General features: G+C 50.6%; 1 protein-coding gene across 8 annotated transcripts in view; it reads left to right on the plus strand.

Annotated features, from left to right (window-relative positions):
• The window catches only part of SEMA4D (semaphorin 4D), a 138,948-nt gene that overhangs the window by 70,962 nt on the left and 47,608 nt on the right, over positions 1–20,378 (plus strand). For 5 of the 8 annotated variants that reach the window (XM_033236861.1, XM_033236862.1, XM_033236856.1 and 2 more), the window contains one exon: positions 11,196–11,258. The exons of the other annotated variants lie outside the window; for them this stretch is intronic. The gene's annotated coding sequence lies outside the window, so the exon portion shown is untranslated. The remainder of the gene's footprint in view (positions 1–11,195; positions 11,259–20,378) is intronic. 8 annotated transcript variants of the gene reach the window in all.

The raw sequence follows: 20,378 nt of genomic DNA on the forward strand, positions 1-20,378 counted from the left end.
TGACACGTCAGCTGTGGTCAGATGGACAGCAGCATGCCCTCAGTGACACATGCGGGTGAGAAGGGCCTGGGTCTTGGAGCTAGCATCTCAGGTCAGCCCTAAGCCACCCACGCCTGCAGAGTGGAGCCCACCCCTCAGGGTTAGGCAGGCCCTCTACAGGTGGTCACCCTAGTGGTGAGTGCATCCCTGGGGGAAACACATCTCCTTTCTGGGCCCTACAAGAGACAGAGCAATGGCCAGGTAACCCCCGTCCTGGAGCTCTCAGACCTGGAAGATGACTGTGTGTGGGGCAGTGTGTGACGATGACTCACCAGCTCCTCCCCACGTGTGACCCATGTCACACACATTCTGAATCATCTGGAAGGTGACACACTGCTCGGAAAATGAGAACCCCCACATGCTGTGGCACTGGCTGCTTGCTGGAAGGACAGACACCAGGATGGGGCTTTGTGGGGCCATAGACCCTTAGGCTTGGGTACTTTGAAGTCAGTCCCACTAAATTCCACTTGCAGATGCTGCTGACCAGGGTTGGAGAGGGGGTTCCAGGTTAATAGGACCAGGTTCCTGTTAGCAGTGCAGTGAAACGTGAGTGAGGTCTGTTCCCATTTGGGGGCTGCAGAGTGAATCCTGAAATTGGGGGTTTGCTTGACTACTTCAGTGGGGAATTCCTACCTGGGCTCCTTTCACACTGAGAGGGCAGCAGAGGTCACTCCCCGGCCCCAGCTGTAGCGGGGAGGCAGGGACTGTGGTTTTCTGATACAGGCACCTCACAGGGATCACACTGCCTCCGTAGTCCATATGCACTTGACCCTCTTCCAGCATCTACGGCAATTTGGGGTTGGATGGACCTGAGTGACTGTATCGTTTTAGGCTGCCCTCCTCTTCTCACTCCCCAGGAAGGGGATTGAGGAACCACCTCACTTGGGCTGGAAGCATCTGGAAGAGAGGAGAAGAAATATCATTTCCCTTGCACTGCAAGGGAGGAAGAATTTAGTGAGTTGAACGTGGGGATTGACTAAAATTCATTAGAGTGGAGTGAATCAACGTCTGACCCAGTACTGGGCTCGTGACATTCAGCTAGAGGGTCATTTGGTGATTTGGAAATAGAAATTGATTGAAATTCTGGCCATCCGCATGGGCAGTAATTGTCTTAGTGGCAAAGAGGGAACTCATTGGGGACAGGCTTAGGGCACAGGTGTGGCCTGCAGTGTTTGCTCCTTACCATCATAGCCGGGTGTTGTGGTTGTCACATTATCTATTTTTAGCACTTTTGTGGCGCTGGTCACCTGCCCACAGTGACCACTTGGTCTGCTGTTGATGGGAAGTGAGTTGGTTTGGTTCAAATATGGTTAAGAAGTAGCAGAGTCTCAAAATAATGAGCTTAGTTGAAGTTGCTTCCTCTGATACTGAGGTCGAGGGAGGTTCTCATGGCCTCTGAGGGGCCTTGGGGGCTGGTGGATCAGGTCGAGGCTGCGTGCACCTGGTGTCTGCACACGATGGTAAGACGGAGTTTAAGGTCAGTACTGAGATGGGAACTGACAGCCCCAGATGATGAAACGACGAACGTCCTTTTGTTTTCCTCCAGGAGTGAGGCAAAGCTGGGGCCTTCGCAGAGCTGTGGCTGGAGCTTGGGGTTCTCTGGTGGGTTTGCCACGCTGGAGCTAAGGCTGGCAAAAGCCATGTCCTGGGGAGGAGGCCCGGATAGTGAGGGAGAGCCCCCTGTTGACTCAGTCCCCTGTTGACTCTATTCTGGTTACGAGCTGTGGTCATGCTGGCCTAACTTTGTAATTGAGTGTATATATTTAAGGAATCACTCAAGATGAAAGCAAGGAAAGTGGCATTTTGTGGTTTTGAGTCTTAAAAAAGAAATTCCCACGTGGACTGGGGCCTGTCCCGAGGCTCCTGGGCCTATCCCCTCATGCCGCGCCTGCACCGTGGCACAGCGGGCATGGGCCTGTCCCCTCATGCCGCGCCTGCACCGTGGCACAGCGGGCATGGATGGGCCTATCCCCTCATGCCGCGCCTGCACCGTGGCACAGCGGGCATGGATGGGCCTATCCCCTCATGCCGCGCCTGCACCGTGGCACAGCGGGCATGGATGGCCTATCCCCTCATGCCGCGCCTGCACCGTGGCACAGCGGGCATGGATGGGCCTATCCCCTCATGCCGCGCCTGCACCGTGGCACAGCGGGCATGGATGGGCCTATCCCCTCATGCCGCGCCTGCACCGTGGCACAGCGGGCATGGATGGGCCTATCCCCTCATGCCGCGCCTGCACCGTGGCACAGCGGGCATGGATGGGCCTATCCCCTCATGCCGCGCCTGCACCGTGGCACAGCGGGCATGGATGGGCCTATCCCCTCATGCCGCGCCTGCACCGTGGCACAGCGGGCATGGGCCTGTCCCCTCATGCCGCGCCTGCACCGTGGCACAGCGGGCATGGGCCTGTCCCCTCATGCCGCGCCTGCACCGTGGCACAGCGGGCATGGGCCTGTCCCCTCATGCCGCGCCTGCACCGTGGCACAGCGGGCATGGGCCTGTCCCCTCATGCCGTGCCTGCACCGTGGCACAGCGGGCAGGCCTCTGGCGCCTTTGCAGCTGGGCTGAGTCTGGGGGCAGCAGGGGAGGAAGACCCGGCCTGGAGGGTCCAGTCCCTGGAGAAACGGCGCGCGCTCCCCCTGCGGACACTTGGTGAGGACTAGGGATACCTCTGAGTGCAGGGCACCTCCACAGGCTGCCTGTAGACCTGAACCAGCTCAGGGTTCCAGATGGTTCTGGCAGGTTTTGTGATGCCTTCCCTGCTAGCAGATGGCAAAGAGAAGGAGCCATTGTTTCTGAAGGGCCTGTCTCTGCCCTGGTGTCCCTGGAGCAGGAAGCTGTTGGCTCAGGGCAGGCGGAGGCTCAGCACAGCTGGAGAGCACCGTGCCAGTCGTGGTCCTGGGGTCACTGCGGGACCCAGGAGGGCGTCTCAGCTCTCCCAGTGGATCTAGATGGTTGTTGCATTTTTCTAAGCCTGTTTTTCCTCTTCCCAGCAGTGCTGTAAAACCTGTCTCCAGTGGGGCACGCTGGGGGAGGGGTGGGTGTACAGCCAGTAAGGCCACAGGGTCATGCTTTCAGGACTCCCGCCCCTGATGTCAAGGCAGCAGGCCTGTAGGCTGCCCTTGCCCAGGCCTCTTGAGCACTGGGATTCAGTCAGATGTCAGATAGGAGGGTTACGTTAGTGAGGAGCCCGCCAGGGAGCTGTGCACATGGGAGATGTGAGCAGCCCTGCCCCAGCTGTCAGGACCGTGTGCTGCTTCCAGGTGACTCACAGCCTGACCCTTGTAGAACCCAGTAGAACAGTCACTTCCTCACCCTTGCCTTATGGAGGGTGTTAGTTATTCTTCCTGCTTACATTTCCCCCCGAGTGTCCCCGAGAGTGAAGACCTGCTGAGGGGAGGCATCTGTTCCCAGAGGGCGGGTTCGAGGTTGCCCTGGCCTTCGAGCTGAGCCACAGTGGACAGCCAGGATTTCAGTGGGTGCGTGTCAGGGATGGACTGAGGACATACCTGGGGGAGGTGGCAAGGCCTGGGTAACACTGGGAAAGGCCGGAAATCTGGTGGATGCAGGCCAGTTCTCAGTCCTGGCTACTGGTTACATGGGCTGCTGTAAAACCGGACAGACCTTGGCCTCGCTGGGGAGCTGCTGAATCAGAGTATTTGGGGGGCTGGGTCTAGATAGGTGGTGTATTCTCGATGTTCCACACAAAGAGGAGAAAAATGCACACCTAGCAAGTTGTAGGGCTTCCTTTGGGGATACTAGATTGGGAGCTGGGACCTGCCTCTGCAAGCCGTGGGGAGAAACAGGAGGCTTTGGAGCAAGATAATAGTATGATGTGAACTGCCTTGTAAGAAATAAGCATGACAGCTGTGTGTAGGAGGACCAAGGGCCGGGGCGGCACAGGGGCCTTAAGAAGGTGGAGCTCTTAGAATGTGGTGTCATTCCCTTCCAGGTAGTGGGAGCCAGGTGGAGCCTCACAGGAGGGATGGTGGTATGAAGCATGGGTGTGAGGGAAGTGGGAGACATTGGGCAGAGGGAGGAGGAGGACAGAAAGAGGATGCCCAGGGGGCCAAAGCCAGGCAGGATACAGTGAGGAAGGCAATTAGTAGGGTTCGAGAAGGGTCCTGGTCAGAGAAAGGAAATGCTCAGGAAATAAGGGAGCAGGGTTCTGAAAAAAAAGGCTTGAAGGAATTTGGAGTGAGGGGATGGAAGCATCTTGGATTTAAATCATTTCGGACTCATTGAACTGAGGTTAGTAGTAAAAGCTAATGTGGTCGTGGACTTTAGAAAGAAACTTCAATTTAGGAATAAATCATGCAGTTAAACCACCATGGTTTAATGGGGATTGATGTTGGTCGAGGAAAACCTATTTGCCCCCGCACCTTGGTGTGGGCTGCCATTGTGGGGAGTCGTGGGGGGAGTGGAGGTGCTGAGGGAGTAGCTGAGGAAGGGGAGGTGCTGATGGAGTAGCTGAGGGAGTAGCTGGGGAGATAATGTACTGAGGGAGTAGCAGAGGAAGGGAAGGTGCTGACGGAGTAGCTGAGGGAGGGGAGGTGCTGATGGAGTAGCTGAGGGAGTAGCTGGGGAGATAATGTACTGAGGGAGTAGCAGAGGGAGGGGAGGTGCTGAGGAAGTAGCTGAGGGATAGGAAGGGGCAGAGGCCTGTTCTAGGTCACACAGCTGGGATGTGGCAGCATGGAAATCTGAACCAGGCAGGCTGGCCTCACAGCCGGCAGTGTAGCCATCATAATATGCTTCCTCTATAGTTGGGGGAGAAATTAAGAAGCAATTAAGATTTCTAATAGACTTGAAAGAAGCATAAAAAATGTTTGAGCTGGCCAGGCACGGTAGCTCATGCCTGTAATCCCAGCACTTTGAGAGGCCGAGGCGGACGGATCACCTGAGGTCAGGAGTTTGAGACCAGACTGACCAACATGGAGAAACCCTGTCTGTACTAAAAATACAAAATTAGCCAGGCATAGTGGCACATGCCTGTAATCCCAACTACTTGGGAGGCTGAGGCAGGAGAATTGCTTGAACCCGGGAGGTGGAGGTTGCAGTGAGCCAAGATCACCCCATTGCACGCCAGCCTGGGCAACAGGAGTGAAACTCCGTCCCCCCAAAAAAAAAAAAAAGTTTGAGCTAGGTGACTTGTATTTTATAGCAAAGATCGTATGACTTTGCAAAGATGCAAAGATGACTTCAGCTCAACTAACTGAGAACTTTAGAAGCGAGTCAAATGAAGATAAATCATGGAAATTATGTGTGATTATTTCCCAGTAAAAGGAAGCAAAGCTGTCAGCGTGATCAGTAGATGCCCTGAGCCTCTGTTGAAGAAAGGCAGGAGAAGAACACGTTGCTGACAGTCTCTAAAATGGTTATACAGGTTGTAATGACTATTAACAGAAAGATCCCAGCACTCGTGTCTTCTGTACTAACTTTATTAAGAGATTTCATCAAAATGGAGGTTTTCAAGAACAGCAGACAGACATGATGGAACCATGGAATTTCCCTGTGCCTGTCTCCTGGTGCCTTCTGTGTGGTGCCTAGACCTCTGTAACATCACTGTGAACATCCCAGACAGAAAAGGGTCTTGGCCAGGCACTGCTGGTGGTTAAAGAAAACTGAATTGTAAGTGGAAAATTGGAAAGGATTTGAATGTCCCACATTATGATATTTAATGATGGAATATTGCACAGCCGTGACAGGCTGCTGAGGGCACCGTGTAATAAATAGCACGGGGATGCGCTCGCATGGTCCTCGGGGCAGAGACACACGGGACCAGGACGTGACCCGCACGGGCCCTCTCCCTCCACCAGCCCGTAGGCTCCAGCCTCTCTCTTGAACTTCAGGTCTCCTCTTGCATGGCTGCCAGCCCGCCTCTCCCACCTCCCGTGTTACAGAGCCAGCAGGGCACCCCTTTCCCCGCTGTGCTGTGCGGTTGCTGTGGCCTCCCCTCCCCAAGCCAGAAACCAGGGGCTGGGAGTCTACAGTCTTTATCTGACTCGCACCTTCACCCCACACCCTCCAGTAGTGACTGTTGAGTGAATGAGTCAGAGTTCCTTAGAATGAGGAATTCCAACAAAATGCCAAAAAGACCAGAAATGTATGTCATGTCTGTCAACTGTTCTCAAAAATTTCCATTTTGATGAAATCTTCGTCTTAGTAAAGTTAGTACAGAAGACACTCGAGCTGGAATCTTACTTTAACCAGTGTTATAACCTGTATAACCTTTTTAGAGATTGTCAGGAATGTGTTCTCTTGCCTTTCTTGCATTTTTCAAATTTTCTACAATTACTGTATTTTACTTTTGATATCAGATTTAAAATATTTTAGTTAGAAAACCACATGATTAAGGAAATAATTCAAATAGTTCTAAAGAATCCAAATAGTGAAAAATGCAGCACACTCCTTTCGCAGATCAAATTCTCTCCATAGGCATCCCCTGCCAGCAGGTTATTGATTAAATTGTGATCTCTTCAATCATCCCTCTGATGAACCTGTGTACACACCCATTCACACACACACACAGTCACACACCATGTGCCTGCACAGGTGGAAACACTACACACATTTTTGGGAACCTTACTTTTTAGTGAACAATGGATCTGGGGTGCCCTTTCGTACAATTGCAGCTTTATTCTTTTTAACGGTTGCATAGTATTCCATCCTCTGGAATGTGCTATGATTTGTATAGAAAACGTTCTGTGCTATATCTGTGTGTACCCATGTACATAGACGCACACACACAGACGGATTTCTGGGTGTCTTTGGAGTTTACCTGTTGAGTGGCCTCGTACCAGTCATCTTGCACACATGGGGGGATATCCACACTGAATTCTTGGTAGAGAACTGCTGGGTCAGAGGTTCTGGATGGAGCTTCTTGGCAGATGTTGCCCAGCAGGGCCCGGGAACGTGTCCTCCAGGCCCTCTCTGTGCACTTTGCAGCCAGCCTTTCTCATGGGTGCCCTGCTCAGCAGAGTGTAATGGTATTGTGTTGTAATACGCATGCCCACGCCATCGGGGTGTGTGCTGGAGTGCCAATTTCAGTGGAAGGTCCCCCATTGCTCTCTGCCCCTGAAACTTCTTTACTTGCTTCTGAGCCAGGATGAGGAGATTGAGCAGAAGGGGCTCACGGCCCCCTCCACGTCCACAGCCACAGCAGTGCTGCCTGTCACAGTGTGCCTAAGCTCTGCTCCCAGGAGTCTATGTGGACCTGGGGAAGCCCCCATCCCCCGTGTGTGCAGGAGGAGGCTGGTGGAACCCACAGTCCCTGGCAGTAGGGGGTGTTAGATGTGCTAATAGCTGCACCATGCTTGTTATATCTCTCTGAGTCTTCTTAGCTAGGCAGGTGTAACTAGCTTCATTTCACAGGTGGTAAGAATGATAGTTAATGCCTCCCAGTGCTTAAACAGCATCCGGCACCTCACCTAGGAAAGCACTAGGAAACGTTAACTATGATTAGTCATGTATCCTCAGAACCAGATGAGGCAGGCTGTATTAGTGTGCCCACTTTTTGGATGAGGAAACAGAGGTCCAGAGAGGCTCAGTAACTTCCCCCAGGAACACACAGCTTGGAGAAGCCGGGACTGGAGTCCAGGTTCCTCTGACTGCAGAGCCGCTTGCTCTTGCTTCATCCCACTTGTCTTCTCTGTGTGCTGAAGAACACCAGGTCCCTGCTTAGAGAGGACGCCCAGAAGGTGAGGTCATGTCTGCAGGATGGAGGCCAGATGAAGGCACTGCCCGTGGCTCTGTGCTGCTGCCATCAACGACCACTAAATACCTGTTCGCAAGGCCTGGGCGTTGGAGCCCCACACTCTCCTGCACTATTGGGGGTGCACCAGGAGAGGGTATGAAGGCCATGAGAGGGAAATGCTTCTCTCTCTTCTAGTTAATTTCATTGTTTTTTGGTGAACAGGCCATTGGATTCTTTTTACCTGTGCTGTCAGGAGTTGGGAGGTATGAGATAAAACAGCACAATGAGTAATTACACGAGAAGTGTGGGTTTGCATTTTTCAGCCAGGTAACTCATAACTGTGGGGTTGCATGCTGAGGAAGAAGAAACAAAACCTGGTCATGCAGGGTGAAGGCAACGTGGGGTTGGGGCCTGGGCAGTTCACTAAGAAAGGAAGTGTGGCCGGGCGCGGTGGCTCAAGCCTGTAATCCCAGCACTTTGGGAGGCCGAGGCGGGCGGATCACAAGGTCAGGAGATCGAGACCATCCTGGCTAACACGGTGAAACCCCGTCTCTACTAAAAAATACAAAAAACTAGCCGGGCGAGATGGCGGGCGCCTGTAGTCCCAGCTACTTGGGAGGCTGAGGCAGGAGAATGGCGTGAACCCGGGAGGCGGAGCTTGCAGTGAGCTGAGATCCGGCCACTGCACTCCAGCTTGGGCGACAGAGCGAGACTCCGTCTCAAAAAAAAAAAAAAAGAAAGGAAGTGTGTTCCCACTCAGCAACCTTGGGGCTGGCAGCTGTTTTTGGAGGCTAGATGTGAACCCCCAGCTGGGAGGCAGGACACGAGGATGCCGGTGTTCAGGTGGAGTTGTTGGAGGCGATTGAGATGAGACGCCAGACTGGCTGACATTTGTTGTTGGATGCCACAAAATTACCGTGAATATGATACATGTCTTAAACCACAGGATGAGCAGTTCTGGGTCTTTATTAAAGTGACAAAGGCTTATTTCATTTCTAGAAAATAGGAGTTTTTCCGTTTTTTTTTTTTCTTTTTTTTTTTTTTGAGACAGAATCTCGCTCTGTCACCCAGGCTGAAGTGCAGTGACCGGATCTCAGCTCACTGCAAGCTCCACCTCCTGGGTTTACGCCATTCTTCTGCCTCAGCCTCCCAAGTAGCTGGGACTACAGGCGCCTGCCACCTTGCCTGGCTAGTTTTTTTTTTTTGTATTTTTTAGTAGAGATGGGGTTTCACCGGGTTAGCCAGGATGGTCTCGATCTCCTGACCTCGTGATCCGCCCGCCTCGGCCTCCCAAAGTGCTGGGATTACAGGCTTGAGCCACTGCGCCCAGCCTCAGTTTTTTTTTCTTTTTGAGACGGAGTCTTTTTCTGTCACCCAGGCTGGAGTGCAATGGCGCGATCTCAGCTCACTCCAACCTCCGCCTCCTAAAAAGCGATTCTCCTGCCTCAGCCTCCCAAGTAGCTGGGATTACAGGCACGCATCACCACACCCGGCTAATTTTTGTATTTTTTTTTTTAATAGAGATGGGGTTTTGCCATGTTAGTCAAGCTGGTCTTGAACTCCTAACCTCAAGTGATCCACCTGCCTTGGCCTCCCAAAGTGTCAGGATTACAGACGTGAGCCACAGCGCCCAGCCAGTTTTTCAGTTTTTTTTTTTTTTTTTTTTTTTTTTTGAGGCGGAGTCTCGCTCTGTCTCCCGGACTGGAGTGCAGTGGCCGGATCTCAGCTCACTGCAAGCTCCGCCTCCCGGGTTTACGCCATTCTCCTGCCTCAGCCTCCCGAGTAGCTGGGACTACAGGCGCCCGCCACCTCGCCCAGCTAGTTTTTTGTATTTTTTAGTAGAGATGGGGTTTCACCGTGTTAGCCAGGATGGTCTCGATCTCCTGACCTCGTGATCCACCCGTCTCGGCCTCCCAAAGTGCTGGGATTACAGGCTTGAGCCACCGCGCCCGGCCAGTTTTTCAGTTTTAAAATCCTTGATATTCACATTATTTACCTAAACCTCTTATTTTTGTATGAATCTCTGCCTTTGTTGCCTTGAATTGTTTTTTTTGGCATAGTCCCCGGGTGGCCGCTGTCCCCTCTCCCTCCCGTGTGACAGGAAAGCCTCGTGGGAACAAGCGATGTGGCACTTTGCAGGTGCCCACAGCAGCGTGGGCTTTCCCTCTTTGCTTGTCCAGCAGTTGTGCCCAAATGCCCAGCCCAACCCCGAGAGTTTCAACAGGAAGTGTCGGCGTCAGGTCCTGGGTGGATGTGACCTTTTCCAGGATTCTCATAGCTGCTCATGTGAACATACTTTTGCTTATAAAATTGGCCATAAGAGCCGTCCACTGCTAGAGGGAAGACCCCAGTATCAGTCTCTGGAAGCTCCACTACGGTGGGGCCTGATGAATTGTGATCATTTCTGGTCACTGCCTTTGCAGTTCATTTGCTAACCTCAGGCACCCGCTCAGGGTTCAGAGGATGTGTCGGCCCCAAGGGGCTGGGGGACCGGATGTTGTGTGCCTGGATGGCCGTGTCTAAGGTTCTGCTCCCTGGGGAGGGGTGTGCAGGGCGTCTGGAGAGGAGGGAACTGTCCAGTGAGGGGCCTGGGTGGGAGGGACGGGAGTTTTACACCTGCGTTTCCAGGGAGAGCCGCCTCCTTCCCAGCTGGCTTCAGAAAAAGAGCCGTGATCATATAAGCTCTGAAAGCACAAGGCAAACAAAAAAGAAATCCTCCTCACCACAGAATATGCTGGAGTCTGATTCTGAGGTTTAACAATTACGTGGCTCCTGTATTAATAGAATCATGGAGGGATTAGCGTCGGCTCCTGAGCGTCTGCAGTCCTGCACGTGGCTCTGGTTTTGCGATTCTGATTCTCTTGATCTAACTGTTGGTGCTGTTACTGCGCCCCATGATTGCTGTCTTGAGGCTGAACTCCCACACTGCAGAGGAGCGACAGCCATGCTATGGAATCTTGCCACACCACAGTGGACGTCGTTCTGTTTGGCTGAAAATCAACCATCCAAAAATAAAGGAAGATGAACAGCTCTTTGGTTCTTGTAATTATGCTATATGTGTTTCTGCTTTTTCCTTCTTTGCCTCATGAAGATGAATTTTACAGAATACGTATCTGGAGCTAATAGACAATTAGATAGTACTTTTTTGGTTCACGGACTCTGCTAACTGAAATGGCTTAGTTTGCAAGAAAATGCACCTGGTCAGGTCCTGGGGCTCATCTCCAGCACCGGGTGACGGGCTGGGCTGCACTTCCCCTCTGTTCGTGGGTGGGCGGTTTCACAGCCCCTCCCTCCTGTCTTCCCCAGCACGTACAAGCCAAGCTGATCCTGCATCTAAGGAAGTCTAGAAGGTTTAAACTCACAATAATTTGTTTTCAATGCCTTTCTAGGAGTGTTGCTGAGTTTAAGTGGATGGACAATTTAAGAGCTTAAATAGCCTTGTTTCCCGTTATTTTCACAGCAAAGATTTCTGAAGACTTCTTTCTAGAAACGACTGGAAAGTTTCAAGAGGTGTAAGATACAGGTAAAACCTCTTTATTCATGATCTGTAATTTCAGTGGAGCAGAGTTGGTGATGTGTAGAGGCCTCAGCTGGATCTGGCAGGTGATTGGTTGCTTGGTCCCTTGGTCCCTGGATATCCCGTGGGGCAAAGCTTCAGACTTGGCTGCCATCCCTTGGGCCTGGCATGGGGAGGTGGCTGCTGGGCACCCGCAGTGATGGTCTGCCTCTGTTCTTGCTCTGCCACTGCTTATCCCTGCTCCCCGTATTCTTCCCTGCTCTCTCGGCCTTTCCTCCCACTGGGTCTTGGGCTTGTGGCAGCTCTGTGGCTGTTGGCCCCTGGTGCCCACACCAGAAAGCTTACTTTCTTCTTTTGGAGGGTGCAGGGAGGTGGCTGGTAAGGTGTGGTGTAATAAGAGGGCTCTCCAGGTCACCTTCCTCAGATTTGGGCCATTTTGCGATTAATCTTAATTTTGGTCCATTCCAAGCCATGCAATTTCCGTTTCAGAGGAGAGAGAAATAACCAGCTTAATTTGTGAAAACAAAAGCAAAACCCCCATCTTTCCTTCATCATTTTCATACTATTCAAGTATCATGAATGGGCCCCCACAAGGTTTTTTATTCTGCTGGCTTTTAAAAGAGTCCTGCTGCCAGTGTAGACTTTCATGGTTCCTATGCATGGAACCGTGATGAGAGCACATCTTGCCAGTTAGATAGGGCGGCTTTAATGAGCACAGTGACACTGCCAGGGAGACAGCACTTTCTGTGCTTATTGGCTGGATATATTATCTGGTCCACTGGGATGGGAGCTCTGTTTTCTGACATTTGTTAAATCACTTTATTAGGAATTGGCACTTGTCTTACAAGTATTTTTTTTGCTAGTTTCTTTTTCCTCCCTTAAGTCATTTGTCTTTGAGTTTTGCTTTTTGTTGGTATCTTCATAAAAAAATATTTTGGAATCTTTAGCTATAAGGTAATTGAAAGCAGGGACAGTTTTATCCACTCTGTGCTGTATTAAGCAGTAAGAGAATTCCATTGTGAGAGCCCAGGAGGACTGGCTCCTTCTGTTATTTTTTACTTTGCTGTCACAAAAAGCATGAAGTATATATAGGGAAAGGAAGCCACTTCTCATTTTTTATGTGAATAAAAAAGGGTCAAAGATATGGCAAGAAATAGTCACCTAAGCCAAGAAATGGATTAGAATGTGAAAAACTGCATTATTCGCAGCTCCACACACTAATGTGGTGGGTTTCAATTTTTGGTCCTACTGACTTGAGTGTAGCATGGATGAAACATAGTCTCTTAATGAACTAAATTTTTTTACAGAAGCAATATAAAAGTGTGATTCATTTTTTAAAAAACAAGAAAACTTGAGTTCCTGGCTGTTCTCCTCCTCCTCCTCCTCCTTACAAGCGACATTGTTAACAGTTGGCTGTCTGTCCACATTCGTATGTGTGCATGTGTGTCTGGTATCCGTGTGTCCTTGTGTGTGAGAAGGCGTGTTCTTGTGAGTCTGTATCTGGTATTTGTGCATGTCTGTGTGTGTCCGTGGCTGTGTGTGTGTGTGTGTGGATTGTGTGTAGACTGACGCATCCTCTGTTGACACGGGTGGGTCGTGCCTCGTGTGTTGTTGCTCTGCACCTGTCTTTGGTGTGATGTGCTCACGGGCAGTTGGTGTAGACCAGCTTTAGTCTTTGTGATGGTGGTGTCTTCCTTGCCTGACTGTTAACCAGCCTCTCACTGAGGAGCATCCCCTTCGGTTGCACATTTTACTGTCACAGCACGGCAGGGTGGTCCTCCCACACATCGCTTTGCACGTCTGCAGCTGTGCACACATAGTTTGCTGCCCAAGAGTTGCCAGGGGATCAGAGTGTGCAGACATCTGGATAGTTCAGAATTGCACCCAGAAGTCCTTTACCCCACACCTTCCCAGCCCTGGCTAGCAGCAGACTTCTAAATTTCAGCCTGCTTTGTGGACAATACATGGGTATTTTATTTTAATTTACATTTGTTTTGTGGAGTTAAGCACCCTTGGAATTATTTTTGAAGTTAGAAAAGTTTTATAAGAGGTGAGAAAATTAAGAATACAAATAAAGTCCACTTAAAGCACAACTTTTCTATATAGTGTCTTTTACGTAATTTTGCCCTCCCTGCAGGTCAAGCTCTGGGGAACTGAAGCACCCGTTTTAGTGTCATATCAAAGGCTCTACCAGTGTAAATGGTGACCTTTGGCATTCTGGAAGCATCTCTGCTGGCTGGGTTCTGTCTGGTGCTGAGGTGACATCAAAACAGACATTTCTATTCTGGAGGTAGGGAAGTCCAAGATCAAGGTGCTGGCAGATTTGCTGTCTGGTGAAGGCCCTCCTCCGGGCTCACAGACAGCGTCTTCTCACGTGGTTGAGGGTGAGGGAGCTCTCTGGGACTTCTTTTATAGGGGCACTACTTCCATTCGTGAAGACTCTGCCCTCCTGACCCAGTCACCTCCCAAAGGCTCCCTCTCCAGAAGCCGTCACATTGGTGGTTAGGATTTCAACAACTGAATGTGAGGGTAATCCAGACATTCAGACCGTAGTATCACCTTTGAAAGACATGACGTCAGGCATCCCTGTAGGGCTGCAGGGTTAACACAGTCCTCCCTGCGGGGCTGGTCAGCCACTTCCCAGAGCAGCCCCATATGGTCCCTGGGAGCCAGTGTCCAGTAGGGGAACCGTTGGCCCCCTTGGAGGCGGCAGCAGGTCAACATCAGGCCAGTGGAAGATGATTAATTTTGCTAGCACTAACCTGCTTGGGCCCAAGGACGCATGCACGTACCACACACCCTCCAGAAAAGACAATATTGTCTGCATCCAAGTCTGAAGAGTAGAGTGACGTCACACAACTGGCATGACCATCTGCATCTATGCCATGCTGGCTGATGCTTAGAGGGGTCTCCACTCTTCCTTTGAAGGGCCCTGTTCCTGCCGCCACTCTGTGTGCATCCTCATAGCACTTGCCCTGCCGACATTTCTGATAGATGGATTTGTGTGTCCCTCACTCCCGCCATCCTCTGTCTCTCTCCCTGGGTTTCCCATTCTGTACATGCCACACCCAGGGGTTTGCAAAGTGGGTGAGGGTTAAGAGCATGTCTGAGACATCCTCACTTGCTCCTGCAGGGATGTGGCTTGAGGGTGAAGTGGACCGGTCCTGGCAGCTGCCCTGCTGGGTGTGTCCAGCCCGACACAGGTCCAGGGCCACGCACGTCCCTGCAGAGCTGGAGCGCTGGTCTCCAGGGATCAATTTTAAACTCTAGGAAAACTGAAGTTGGAACCATAAGTTGTTTATTATGCTTGTGACCTAGACAGCTCCTGAAACCCATTCCTGATTCCTGTGGGGGTAAGGCCATTTTATCCTCAGTTTGTAAGGTGGTGACATCAGCATCCCAACTGGAGGTGGGAGAGGGGTTTCTGGGGGCAGAGGACATCCCAGGGTGGAGACGTTAGGTGGCCAGGCACTGGCAAGGCATGGCCGGGGAGGGCTGTGGTGTCTTCTGTTTCCCAGCACCTGGCTGCCTGCTACCAGCTGGGAGGGAAGATGTGGTGAGTGCGTGTCCTCCACTGTCCTGGTTGCAGGGCCTGGAGAGGCTCTAAGCTTTACCTGCCCCATCTGGGCAAACCCCTGAGATAAGAAATAAGCGAGAACACACTCCCCCAGGCAGTGGTTTGCAGTGAGCTCAGGGGTCCAGGTAATGACTGCCTGTGTTAGATTGGCCAGTCCACAGCTGTCACCAGAGATCCCCTTTCAGTTTCCCTGGGATGCCGGCCAGGGCATTTTAATGCCAGTGTTGCATCCTGTTGCTGGCAGAAGCACTGACACCTTCTATGTGGTAGTGACTGGTGTCCCTTCTGTAATCCGCCCTAGCTGCCAGACAGCTGATCCCAGGAAGGAGCCGAGACATGGGTGACTGGACAGTCCCCAGATGGCATTTTGGTCCATGGTTTCTGCCTTACAGGACACTTGCCAGCAGTCACTATTCACATCTTAGATGCAGCACTAGGTCAGAATGTATGTTCTGCAACAGAGTGACACACGCACAGATGCACATACACACATGCACACACAGATGCACACATGTCTGCATACACACACAGATGCACACACAGATGCATGCACATATGTGTGCATATAGCTGTGCACACATTCATGTATATGCATACACAGATATATATGGATATATATACACAAACATGCACAGGTGCACACATTATGCACACACACACAGATGCCCATGCATACACATATGTACACACATGCAGAGATCCAAGCAGATGCGCATGCGCACACACGGATGTACTTATGTATGCACACAGGCATACACATGCATGCACAGACATACACATGTACACACATGCAGAGATCCAAGCAGATGCACTTGCGCACACACAGATGCATATGCATATGCATGCAGGTGCACATGTGTATGCACACAGGCATACACATGCATGTGCAGACATGCAGACATACACATGCATACAGCACACCTGTAAAGATGTGTACAAATATACAAACATGGATAGGTGCACATATCAATGCGTGTTCACATGCACACATACAGAAATACAGATGCACATGTGTGCACATACACAGATGCATACACACAGATGTACGTGCATCCACATATATGTACCTGCACACAGACATATATGCACAGTGGTTGCTGGGTACTCCCATTTTCTCTGCTGTGACCTCCTGCCTTGATTTGAAGGCCCCTGGGGGTGGCAGAGCTGCCTTCTGACACGTACTGACAGGCAAGAGTGTGGGGCTCAGAGTCCCCTCGGAGTTTCATTCTCCTGACATTTAAAGTGGGCTGGGGCACCCTCATGAACAGCCCCAATTACGTGTAAGTAATGGGAGTGACATTTCATAATCCTGTCTTTCTAATGGGCTCTGTGTCAAGTCATTCTTCCTGAATGCAAAGGGCAGCAATTTCACACTGTCAGGGCAAAATGCACATGCATACAGCTCAACTCCCAGCAGGATACCTTTGCTTCTCAGAAATGGTGAAGAAAGCCAGCAAAATGGGCTCTTTTTCCTTTTGTTTTAATTTAACTATTTAGAGTGAGGTCCTTAATGTAACGCCCATCAATGATTTTGGAGCCACTGTTCTGAAAGAACTCGCGGGACCGGCAGATCTGTGTGAGTGTGGTGTGTGCTTTGCTTAAAGCAACTTTAAAATTATATGAAACAATGCGTTCTTGTTGAAAAAGGAAAAAAAACCCTCCAATGTCACAAAGAAAATGCGCAGCCCCTCCCCCTCCCTGGGAGGAGCAGTGTGTGGCATGGGCCTTCTGTCCTGACCTTTGGCTACTCATGTGGATTGTTTTAAAGGCCGTTTGAGAAGAGCAGCAGGGTCTGATTTATGCCTTTAAGAATCTGGTGTCTGTTGATGAGATCAATACACTGCAGACCTGGATACAAATCCATACCAGGAAGCCTGGTGGTCAATCATTGTCCTCAGGGCAGGGCCTGGCTGGAAGCCAGGTAGGTGTGCCCGTGCCCTGCTGAGCTCTATATGACAGTGTCTGGATTGGTCCAAGGTAAAAGCAATTAAGAAAAAGGTTTCTTTTCAACATAACCAGTTCGAATAACCACATAAACAGCGCCAGTCCTGACAGTTCTTCGTAACCATTTAAAGCCACCCAGGAGAACCCGCTGGCTTCCACCTGGGCACCTGCTGACACTCCTGGAACACCTTCTCTCAGCCACATTCGTTCAGGGATGACTTTGCCATCCCTGGGTTTGGTTGTGGATACTATTAAAAGATTTGTTTGAAATCTCTCTTCACTGGCGATTTTGTTTTTTGGGACTTTCCACTCTTGGTGCCTTAACCTTTGTCCTCTCCAGGTCTGGCCCGAGTCTTCTCACTGGGATGTTTGTGTTTCTCCTGTTCTGCCTCAACTAAGTCAGGGAGGCATTTTCAGGGCCTTAGGCCAAGTGCTATGAAACAGTACTGCAAGAGGGGCATGGAGTGTGGGGGTCACGGGAGGCAAAGAGTGACTGTGGGATGGAGCCAGCCACCAGCAGCTCCTGGGGGAAGAACAGTCTGGAAGAGGGAGCAGCAGGTGCCAAGGCTGCTAGGCAGCCTGGGAGGGGTGGGGTGCATCAGAGGAAGCGGGCAGGAGTGGAGTAGAAGAGGCTGGCCACATTAGGAGCCGGCATTCTGCATTAAATCCTGTGCCACTGCCCGGCGCTTCTGCTTTGTGGTGAACAATCCTATTTTTACACCGTGCTTGAGCCCCGAAATGTGGCTGCTCTCGGGACCCAGGCTCTGCAGAGGCAACTCACTCTTCCCGTCCTTGGGAGCCTATCTTCAGGGGGTCGTGTCTTCCGCTTCTGGATCCACTGGGCTGCTTTCCCCAGGCTGTGAGGAACCAGAACATGGATGTCTTTTTAAGGTTAATTCATTTTATTGAAGGAAATTAATGCATGTAATTTTAAAGTGAAATAGTTCTTATTTTACCTGAGAGAGGAAGCAGCACTTGCTTGTCTTGTCCCTTTGCCCCTTCCCTGCTGCCCTGAGACACTGAGTTTCAACTATTTTCGTCATTTTGGTATTTTCCTTCAAACTAGATACACCTACATTTCCTGACTTTTCTATCTTAGATGTTGTACTGTGCTGGAAGACAGGATTGTGTTCTCCGACTCTTGTCCCCTCCCCTTCCCTCTCTTTCTTCCCCCAGACTCCCAGTGGAGTTAGTTGTAATTTTTGTCATGGGGGCTGTGCAACTGGGCAGCGATAAGTACACTCCAGTTACATTTCCATTCATGGGTCACCCTTGCTTCCCCTAGGGTTAATAACTTCATTTTCTAATCTGTGTATCTGTTCTAATTCATCTTCAGACTCTTTGCCAGAGCCTTAAAACGCATTTCTGAAAACAAAGCCACAGATGCAATCAGTAATCCACTGTGCCTTCTCCTGCCCCACCCCATTGGAGCCTCTGCCTCCTCCCCAGCTCCCCGCTCTGACTGCCTCTCCTCCACTCACGTCGTAAGAAAGAAGACCTGGGAAGCAGCTGCCTTGTTTTGGTGGAGCAAATCCTGCAGTAGCTTTCTGAGAAAGAAGCTGAGGGAGGTAAAACATTTGAGAACTTGTAGGTTTGAAGCAATGTTCTGTACCGCACTCATACTGGTTGATAATTTGACTAGATGGGGAATTCTAGGTGTGAAGTCATCTTCCCTGGGATTCAGAGGCATTGCTTTGCTGCCTCCAGTGGGGCACTCAAAGGTAATTTCTTTGTGGCCTGTTTCTGGATGCGTCATGTAACCCTCATTTCAGGATGATGTGTCTGGTGTGGGTGGGTTCTTTTCATTCACTGTGCTCCTGGGCACTGTCATTCCGAAAGCTCAGGCCCTTCTGTTCTAGATATTTTCTTTTCATTACTGCTTTAATAATTCCTCATTTTTTCCCCCGAAGCTCCTGCCAGTCCCGTGTGGGACTCCTGAATGGATTCTCCAGTCGTCTGTTCCCCCTTTTTTCATCTCTGCTACATGTGTAACTTCCAAGAAGCCTCTTTAGTTTACTTTCCAGCCTTTCGTTTCTTTCACCACATTTTACTTTTAAGCTTTTGCTTTCGTTTTTCAGGTTGTGTTTCTTTGTGACTTCTTCCAGGCCCTGGCTCAACTCTGGTCCGAAATTCAAATCAGTCAGCACTGGTGGTGTGTGACAGGGCTGGGCGTGTGACAGGGCTGGGCGTGTGACAGGGCTCGGCGTGTGACAGGGCTGGGCGTGTGACAGAGCTGGGCGTGTGACAGGGCTGGTGGTAATTTTTAACAGTGGTAACAGCCACTGTTAAAAATTAAATATATGGACTTAAAATGAAACAAATTATATTTAAAAAGGTAAAATACTCAGAACTCATTCCTTTCTAGTATCGTGTGCATTCTGCTGTTATCTGTGTGGTTGCGGTTACTCGTCTCTTGTATCTGAGGTGGCAGTACTCTGTGCTGGGGGCTGCTGTGCACCTCTCCCCAGTTCAGCGGCATCGTTCTGGGAGCTCGAAAGCAGCATTTACACCACAGAAATCAGCGTGTGCTACAAGCTGGGCACCCCCCACCTTACCCCACCACCCACCCCCACTGCCCACCCCGTGGAGAGCCAGTATTAACAGCTTGCCAGCACACCATTGGTTACTACTCACCTATTAATAGATTCCAAAGTCACCTCCTCCCTCCATTTTTATCCTTAAAGTTCATATCCTTTTAGAGTCATTTCATTAGGTTTCCAGAGAGAGTTGAGATAAATCTCTGTATTCTCCCATCTCCTAGCTCTGGACTCTTAGCCTGGCCTGCCCGCAGCATGCTTATTGGGATACGCAGAGGACTGACTGCAGTTGGGGACCTAGATAGGAATCAGATCCTATGCAAACCATATGTCTCCAATAGTGACCCAGCATCGTTGGTATTTGGCCTGGAATGAACTGGGCCCTGTGGGCCTTGCGTCTCTGCTCCCAGCCCTCTGGTGTGGACACTCACCTCCTTCACGTGTCCAGGCCATGAACCCTCACAGAGCCTTCTTTTGTGACTGGCAGGGAACTCCTAGGCCTGTTCCTTGTTGTTACTGATTTTAATAGACTTTATTGTTTAGATCAGTTTTAGGTTCATAGAAACATAGAGAAGGTGGTACAGAGATTTCCCATACGCTCCTTCCCCACACATGCACAGCCCCCTCACTTTCAGAATCGCCCCCAGAGTGGTGCCTTTGCTACAGTCAGTGAACCCACATAGGTGCCTTATCACCCGACATCTGTACCTGGACATTAGGATTGCCAGTTGGTGTTGTACGTTCTGTAGGCTTGGACAAATACATACTGACATGTGTCCACTGTGGTAACATCCCTGCCAGCGTAGTTTCCCTGCCCTAAAAACTCTGTCTCCCCCCAGCCCCTGGGAACCACTGATCTTTTTACTGTCTTCATGGTTTTGCCTTTCCCAGAATGTCCTATAGTTGGGATCATGCACTATGTACTTTTATAGATTGGCTTCTTTCTCTTCAATGATAAGCTTTTAAAGTTCCTCCATGTCTTTTCATGGCCTAATGGCTCATTTATTTTTAATGCTGAGTAACATTCCCCTGTCTGGATGTAGTGGTTTGTATACACACTTGCCTGCC

The sequence above is a fragment of the Trachypithecus francoisi genome, unplaced genomic scaffold (genome assembly GCF_009764315.1).
Source record: "Trachypithecus francoisi isolate TF-2019V2 unplaced genomic scaffold, Tfra_2.0 Lachesis_group16, whole genome shotgun sequence".
Classification (NCBI taxonomy): Eukaryota; Metazoa; Chordata; class Mammalia; order Primates; family Cercopithecidae; genus Trachypithecus; species Trachypithecus francoisi.